This window comes from Neomonachus schauinslandi, chromosome 2, assembly GCF_002201575.2.
Source record: "Neomonachus schauinslandi chromosome 2, ASM220157v2, whole genome shotgun sequence".
Classification (NCBI taxonomy): Eukaryota; Metazoa; Chordata; class Mammalia; order Carnivora; family Phocidae; genus Neomonachus; species Neomonachus schauinslandi.
Window position 1 is genome coordinate 98,209,767 of NC_058404.1, and position 9,793 is coordinate 98,219,559.

Genomic DNA, 9,793 nt, shown 5'->3' on the forward strand with positions numbered 1-9,793 from the left:
GAGTCCCTGGATCGAGTCCCTGGATCGAGTCCCTGGATCGAGTCCCTGGATCGAGTCCCTGGATCGAGTCCCGCATCGGGCTCCCTGCTTGGCAGGGAGTCTGCTCCTCCCTCTGACCTTCCCCCCTCTCATGTGCTTGCTCTCTCTCATTCTCTCTCTCAAATAAATAAATAAAATCTTTAAAAAAAATAAAAAAATAAAAAATAAATAAATAAAAATACCCTGATTCTAATTCTGTCTTGAGCATTCCTTCAGTGAGTTAGGTAATCGTAAATCTTGCTCTTCTCAAAGATTTTATACAATTTCAAGCCTTTTAATTTTCAAGTCAGAAGAGATTGATGGCCCTTGGAGAAACGTGATCAACACAGAGTGTCTCTAGATTCTCCAGGCTCCCTCCTAACAAAAGAGATTCTCTCATGTCAAAGCTTCCCCACTCTGTTTTGAAGAAAACCGGATGCCCAGTCAAGTTTCCATGGTTAATTTATTGATTACTGTCTGGTCAGTTCTATGTCCCAGGATGTGAGGAGATCGCTAGCAGGACATGGGGCTGCAGCAATGCACTTTCTCAGATATTTCTCCAGGGTTTCTCGTTCTACCAACTTTCCACGCCCGAATTTCCTTTTAAGATTTTTTTTTTCTTTTTCCTCCCTTCCGCCACAAATAATTTTTACATCAGGTGTTAAACAATATTACATTTCATGCTTGCTTGCTGCTTCAGGTCTAGTAACCACAGTTCTTATGAACCGTGTAATAGTAAAAGTCAGATTGGTTATTTGCTTTTTGATGTGAGATGGTTATTGCACATGACTGAGGTGCCACAAATTATTTTGCCTCTGATCATGTCACACATAATAAAACCAGTAACACTCAGACTAGAACACAGATTGACTCACAAAGTTTACCGAGGGTTGTCTTTTTATGTGAAATGTATTTGCTGATGTAGAAAAATAAGAATTGAAAATTATTCCCCCAAAAAACTACAATTTAAAAAAAATTAGAACCAGTTCAAATATATGCCCATGTACATGGGCGCATGCACACACCCACTTACACACATATACTTATATCCAGATTTATTATTAACAATGTGTTTACTGTTTAAAAAATAAAGTTTAAAAATATCTCAGTACTTCTGACAGGTACTTTGTGAATTACATAGGAACTTATTTCAAATAGAATAATGGGAATAATGCATTAGAGGGGTAAAATAAGACTAGAGAGGAGTAATGTAAATATGTAAGGAAAGGTGAACCTATAATATTTAGTTGATACAGGAAAATGAAAGATGTAAAAACAGGAAGAGAATGGATATAAATAGATATATACACACACTAGATATAAATGGATATAATGGATATAATACATGGATATGGATATAAAGGGTATAATATCTGGATATAATAAATGGATTATAATGGATATAATATATAGATATAATAAATGGATATAAATGGATATAATAAACTAGATATAAGTGGATATAAATAGATATATGCACTAATACTTAAAGACACATAATTTTTCTTATTTTTTTCCCTAACAGCTATAGCTACCCAAATGTGGCTTTATTTTTTTTTTTAATGTAAAGACTGTATATTTTTCTTCTTGTTTCCATTTTTGAGGAGGATATATGTACTACTTCCACAATAAGAGAGTAGATTTTTCAAAACCTAAGAGGATAATTGGCGTGTTTTTAAGATTTTATGAGTCAATTTAAAAAAAAAAAAAGATGAAGAGCCAATTATAAATAGACTACAATCTCTATGACACAACAATCCAATAAGATGGAGACATGCATATTAATAAATGTTATGGTAGGTTTTTGTTTGTTTACTTATCTATTCACTCCATTTGTGAGGATGGGTTTCCCACTCTAGGTTTATGGAGATGGCTCAAACACAGGACACCAACCAAAGGACAGATAAGATAGCAGTTGATGAGTCACATAAACCCAGAGCCTAGGGGAAGAGGACACTGCATTTCACACAGAGCCACATGGAGGTTGCACTCAAGGACAGAGTGAACCATCAGGGACTGTAGGAGGCAAGTTTCCTAGTATCAAGAGGGTAGTGCATTTCCCTAGATTCCTGCAGGAAGATGTGATTGGCCTGTTCGCATAATCGTAGGGCCTGCCAGGGAACGGAAACCTGCTACTATTCTCAGATAAGCGGGGGAGGGGGGGTTGTTTGGTTAGTGGTGCTTAGTTAGGGAACCTTACCTGAGGGAGCACAGTGAGGAAGAGAACTTGTGGGTAAATCAGATGAGACCCTTCCCATTTCAGTACATGTCAAGCAAGGCAGCACATAATTTTGGGCCTCAATTTCAGACCTGACATTACACTCTTTTAATAATACAATTGTTTGAAAAAAAAAAATGCTAAAACCAAAATCAGACATAGTATGTGATAAATTATTGTAATTGAATTGGTGTTTGTAGAAATGTCCATGGGCTATGAATAGCAACAACACAGAATAGGAAAGGCACAACTAAAGCAAATAAATATTCTGCTATAGGAATTGTTGTTTGGTCCAAACAATCAAGCAAATTTTGCTTTTTTTTCCCTTGTACTTTAGATTATAATACGACTGCAATATTACTTCTCTTATAGATGCCTTTGTGTAAGTATAGGGTTCATTATATTTTTTTCTGAGAAATAAATATACCTAGGTGTTTTATAACAATGAAACTAGAGGAAAAAAAAAGTTAGCAAGATTTGCCTGACAAGAGGCCTGCCCCTTTCTTTTTTTTTTTTTTTTTAAAGATTTTATTTATTTATTTGACGGAGAGAGAGACAGTGAGAGAGGGAACACAAGCAGGGGGAGTGGGAGAGGGAGAAGCAGGCTTCCCGCTGAGCAGGGAGCCCGATGTGGGGCTCGATCCCATGACCCTGGGATCATGATCTGAGCCGAAGGCAGATGCTTAACGACCAAGCCACCCAGGCGCCCCGGCCTGCCCCTTTCATATTACACACACACTTATATTTTCTCTTACTTGAGAAATCTCAGAAAAGAAATACTTAACCTTAAGAATCAAAATGGAATTGGAAGACCATTTTAGTCCACATTCTTTTTTTTTCATTTTCATCCAAATTTTGTCTCTGTGTATGAATCTCCTCTACACTGACTCACTGAAGTGATCACAGCCTCTTCCTGAACGTATCCAGATAAAGAAAGTGCCCTTCTTACAGGATAAACACATCTTTTGCATATTTACTATGGGCTGCAAATTTTCCTTTTCCAATTTCGTGTCTCCAGAAAATATTAGAAGTCAGCTTTTCTTTTTCCCCCAACAGTGGCATAGCTAATGTATTTGACACCCAGAGTGGATCAGAATAAAGCCCCCCCTTTATATGACAAACTTATATTTAGTAGTAATCAGGAAGTGATAAAAACAATAAAAAATTGCCAGAAAGGAAAAGCAGTCATTGAGGAGTTTTTGTTGTTGTTGTTGTTGTTGAACTTCATATATAGAATTATATAAAAATTAAAATATTACAACATTAAGGGAGAAAATGTGTATTTGACTAATATATTTTAATTACATTAATTTATGTTTTGATAAAAAGGGAAAAACCTATACTTGTATTTTATTTGACTGCACTAATGAAAGAAAATCATACAACTTCTTTTTTTAGCCTTTTTTTTCCCCCCGTTTTTAGCCTTTTTCTTAATCTCCACACCCAACGTGGGGCTCAAACTCATGACCCCAAGATCAAGAGTCGCAGGTTCTACTGACTAAGCCAGCCAGGCTCTGTTTTTAGCCTTAACATTTGCAAATTTGTCACTATTTGTCAAAATTGATTTTCTTCATGTAGTCAGGTTCAGTAGACAGTACAGACAAATTTGTCAACCTATTGTCACAGGGATAAAAGTAATTTTTCTTAATTTCAAATTTGGACAGTTCCTTTCTCATGAAGCCTCAGATGTACAAATACTTAGGAGAAGTCTTAAGTGTAAGGATAAATTTGGCATAGACTTCCAAAAATCCAATTCTGTGATTAAATTCCAGAAACTAAAATACAGTCTTTTGTTCTTTAGGTTCTTACAGCAGGTTTCAAATGTCCAACACTTTTATTTATTTATTTATTTATTTATTTGTGTGTGTGTGTGTGTGTGTGTGTGTGTCCAACACTTTTAAAGGCAAATAATATAGAATAACAGTTTTGAAGTAACTCAACTTCTGTTTCTTAGTTATAAATTATTGTGCTCTTATTACTCCAATAAAATTACTGTTTAGAGAGCAAGAATCAGTGGTGTCAGTGGTGGGAGACACAGTGCGTTAGAGGTGGTATCTAACAATTCCGAACCCTTAGGAAAGTATTTTCTTTTCTTTTCTTTTTCTTTTTTTTTTTTTAAATGTTTTATTTATTTATTCATGAGAGTCAGAGAGAGAGAGAGAGAGGCAGAGGCAGAGGGAGAAGCAGGCTCCCCGCCTAGCAGGGAGCCCGATGCGGGACTCGAATCCAGGACCCTGGGATCGTGACCTGAGCCGAAGGCAGACGCTCAACCATCTGAGCCACCCAGGCGCCCCAGGAAAGTATTTTCAAAAGGAGCATATATAGCTGAGTCTGCACATTTCAGGGTGATGATAAAATTGAGAATTTTCAAAATTAACTTTGATGTAGTATATAATATTTCTTTAAGGATAAGTAATAAAAATATGCTACTTTGAAACACATAGAAACTCAGAAACAACAAAGAATAATTAGAAGTTAGACTAACAAAATTTCTTAAGGAAGGGGCACCGGAGTGGCTCAGTTGGTTAAACATCTGCCTTTGGCTCAGGTCATGATCCCAGGGTCCTGGGATCCAGCCTGGCGGCTGGCTTCCTGCTCCGCAGGGAGCCTGCTTCACTCTCTCTCTGCCCCTCATCCTACTCGTGCACACACTCTCTCTCTCTTTCTCTCTCTCTCAAATATATGAATAAAATCTTTAAAGAAAATTTCTTTGGGGAAGAGTATTTTATTATTGACAATATTTGGAATTGCCAATGCATGGTGATAATAAGTTAGGATCACCTTTTAGTCAGTGTTATTACTGATTTTAAATGCTCTACCAACCACAAACCCTGTTATTCTTTGCACCCGGTATTGACTGCCCCCACTCTTTCTTTGAATACCTCTGCTGTCAAGTTGCTTTGCAGGTAAAGATTCTTGTTGGCTTAGGCATTCCCTCTCCCTTTGACATTTATTATATAATAATAGCCCAAATCTACACCCCTGGAGTCCTACATGCCCTCTGCCCCTTCAATAAGGCACAGGATTGTCAGATTAGTAATAATTTAAGCTGATGGTGAGTCCCTCTTTCTCTTATAAGGCAAAAGTTACAAAATATTAAATGTGTTCCTCAAGCATGGAATATTACCTCTATAAAATTCCATGCAGTTCTCAATATTATCTGCCATCTCTCATATAAACAATGCTAGCTAGTTGTTTTATGAACTAAAACCATCGCTTAAGATTCCTGACCAACAAATTATCACAGAGAAGTGAAAGAAATCCGCACACTTGTGCAACTAACATTCAGCAAATGCATTCTCATGATCATTATGCCCCATGTGTCTACTCGATTTTTCATATAAATTGAGTTAATCAGTATTTCATATATCTTCTCTTTTTTGGCCTAATTTTGCGTCCATCTAATTGTGGATTCCCTGCTGCCATCAGTAAGGTGAAATATAGTGGCTGTAAGAAAGTATTAAAACTTAATGTATGATAGATTATAGGTTAATATCTTGGCTTTATCTGAAAAATCACTTTTAAATGAAATACAGTTGTATAAATTTATCCTAAAATTGGGGTTGAAATTTTAGCAAGAACATTCTAGGATATCAATATGCAGACCTCTAGAGCTGAACAACATCTTCAATGCAATCTAATCAAATTTCCTAAATTTAGAGAAAAATTAAGATGCAGAGATGTTAAGTGGTTTTGAAGTCATCAAGACCTAGATTGGAGACATGAGTTCCATTTACTAAATTTCTTTTTTTTTTTTTAAAGATTTTATTTATTTATTTGAGACAGAATGAGAGAGAGAGAGAGCACATGAGAGGGGGGAGGGTCAGAGGGAGAAGCAGGCTCCCTGCCGAGCAGGGAGCCCGATGCGGGACTCGATCCAGGGACTCCAGGATCATGACCTGAGCTGAAGGCAGTCGCTTAACCAACTGAGCCACCCAGGCGCCCCCATTTACTAAATTTCTTACTAGCGAAGGAGTTAATTCCTTGAGCTTTTATTTCCACATCTGCAAATATTTAGAAATAACAATACCTACCTTGTGCAGTTGCTGTGAGGAGTAAGTAAAATAATACATGTAAAGCATTTTTCCACAATACTTGGCATCAATATTTTCTATTGAGAAGAACCATAACACAGTGAAAGGCTGAATGGAGGATTCCTTGCACATCGATTCTAGAGCCAGAAATTTCCGGGTTTGAATCTTGGTGCTGCTGGTTAGTCTCTTATGCTTCAATTTTCTTATTTGTAAAATGGGAAAATACTAGTACTTTATAGATTTATAATCAGGGATAAATAAGTTTGTATGTGGAAAGTACGTAAAACAAGAAACATTCGAATGCTAGTTATATATACGTATATAAGACATGTATGTATGTAAATATGATTACCACTACCAGAATGATTCTTTTATATATGACCTCCTTTAAAAATGCCCAATTCTGTGAATAAGTGAAGCATCAATTTTTTTTCCTATTTAAAGTTAGAAAAAAATATTGCTATTGAGTATTTTCCTATACCTGAAGAACTGAATCCTGATTTTCTTTCCTTTTTTTTTTTAAGATTTTATTTATTTATTTGACAGAGAGAGAGAGAGCGAGAGAGGGAACACAAGCAAGGGGAGTGGGAGAGGGAGAAACAGACACCCCGCTGAGCAGGGAGCCCAATGCGGGGCTTGATCCCAGGACCTTGGGACCATGACCTGAGCCGAAGGCAGCCGCTTAACCGACTGAGCCACCCAGGTGCCCCATCCTGATTTTCTTTATAGCAGTGTAGATGGGGGTCATTACTGAGGTCCACACAGGTCTGAATACATAACTTAGGTGGTGGGGAGAGGCAAAGATATATTTTTCTTTCTCTCTATAGGCACTCAACTTTTAAACTCTTCAAAGGTCAGTAACACTAGCAACTGAAACATGGTAGTGAATTCTTTCTCTGTCATCTTTTGGAACCATATGGAAATTCAGAAGCTGCCTACAAGAGCCCCTAGATTAAGAAGAGATTGCTTGTGTTCTGAAAATATCTATGACCCTCTAAAATGTCTAAATTATAGTCCAGAAGAACTTCAGGTGTAGGCAAAGGGGAGCACAACGTAATAAAAACAATAAAAAGATGTCTTTAAGGCTCTGGAGCAATGATTCTCAACTGGGGTGATTTATCCCCAGGGGATATCTGGCAATGTCCAACATCAGAAGACATGTTTGGTTGTCACAGTTTGGTGGGTACGACTGGCATCTAGTGGGTAGAGACCAGTGATACTATTAAACAATGCACAGAACAGCTCCTCCACAACAAAGAACTATCTGATCCAAAATGTCAATCCTGCAGAGGTTGAGAAACCTGCTGTGGAGGGACCGCCTAAACTTCTTAAAGCACTTCATTTCAGGGAATTTCTAGTTCAATATAACCTTACTACAAACATAAGTGTGTTTGTTTAAGTTGTTGTGCCAGCATTTCTAATATCAGTCTCTACTGATGAGGAGATATTTCCTGGGCTGCTAAAAATAGCCTGTTGGCAAAGGTAACCTGGCTGTAGTACTGTTATTTTTATCAGACCCTAATTGCCAGGAAATGTTCTTTCTGCTAGTTATTACCACATAATTATGCACATTCTGCATGTGAAAATTATGCACTTACTTTGAAAGTACTGTAAATATTTGCTCTAAATATATATCAGCATTTTCTATATTAGAAACGTAACCAGGCAGTAAAATAATACCCACTTATAAAATGCAACCCATGTTCAGGGACTATAAGGTCAGAAATGCTGCTTTTGAGCAAAAGATTTTACAATGTGAGTTTCAGAGTATAAAATGTATACAGGGGCGCCTGGGTGGCTCAGTTGTTAAGCGTCTGCCTTCGGCTCAGGTCATGATCCCAGGGTCCTAGGATAGAGCCTCGCATCGGGCTCCCTGCTCAGCGGGAAGCCTGCTTCTCCCTCTCCCACTCCCCCTGCTTGTTGTTCCCTCTCTAGCTGTCTCTCTCTCTGTCAAATAAATAAATAAAATCTTTAAAAAAAATGTATACAAAGTGAGGTTTTTTCATTTTGTTTTTATAACACGGTTCTGTTCTGTACTTCTTCCAATGTGAGTTGTTATTCTGATTATAAAATAATACATACTTATGACAAATGAAAAGAGTCACATGATCTCCCACCCTTCCCTTCTTCCCACATGTCCTTCTCCCTAGAGGTCACTACTTGGGTCGTGTTTCCTCTGCTTCATTTTGGTAAATCCACAGCCCATCCCCCTCCATTGAATGGGAGCACTGACAAAAAATTCTATGTGCATAGGAGCAGCTTCATATCAAAATAAATCACAAGAAGCTAGCAAGTAGATTTCCTTTCATCACTTCACATCATAACTCCCATGTCAATATAAGAAAGTCTTCTCCAAACCCACAGGATATGTGCCTTGGTTTTCCTCAGGTAAACTGGTGGGAGTTTTTTGGTTGTTGCTTTTTTAATAATAAGGCTTAGCTTGACGTTAGCTTAGGAGCAATATCTTGCTGCCAGTGGCTTTGCAATGGCAGGTCTGGGGGAGAGGAGTTGGGTAGTGACTGACCTCTTCATTGGTCTTAGAATTCCTGATGAAATTCCTGGAGTCTACTCTCTTTCCAGACTATGGCGCATTCTAAGCTTACAGAGTGTCTACCTGAGAAAATGTGAGTCCCATCTCTACCTGGGTTTTCCTGTACGGGAGGATCCCTTTTCTGATTTATATGAACTTTAATTGTGGTTCTTTTCAGAGGATCAAGAAGGATGCCATTGTTCTAAATACCATTACCTATTGATCAAAATGGATTAAATTAAACAAATAAGGTATGATTTAGTTTTGTAAGTTACATTAAAAAAGCATACACTAGATTATATACAGAAAAAGGCATATTTTCTCACTAAAGAATTACAAAGTAGAAAGAAAAATGAAAATCAGAAAACCTTTATTGAAATTTTTAATGCGTGGAGAAAAGGTATATTTACAAATGTATTTCAATTACCTCATTTTTTATTTTCAAAAACAAGGGTTGTTCTGAAAAAAAAAAAGGATAAATATAGAAAATGAAACTGGGTTAAATATGCAATATAATTTGGGTTCCATGCTCTGGAAAGAAGTTACATCTTAGGAACAACAAAGTTGTTAGGTTACATGTTAAGTTTATAGGGAATTCAGCAAGAAAGATATTCTTTCTACACATCATCACCTATTGATCAAAATAGTGTAATCTTATATTACCAGCCTTTATATTTCCAGAATAATCTCAATAAGTGTAGCTATTTCTACCTTTTATAGAAGAGTTTTCACATCTACAAAATATATAAATATTATGTTGTGACTTGGTTATTCTGATATATTCAGTTAAATCAGATGAGACATGTCAGCAGAACTGTCAAAAGTCGTTTCCTTCCTTAGAAGTTTACAATAAGGGTGCATATGAATATGTTCTGACAGTTGAAAGAAATTTCATGACTAGCAGAAACCACTGCCTGGAGAATTATCTTCTGTTGTCAAGTTCATGTTCTTTGTACTAAAAATGTACTGTGATTACTGATTTGAGAGGAAGCC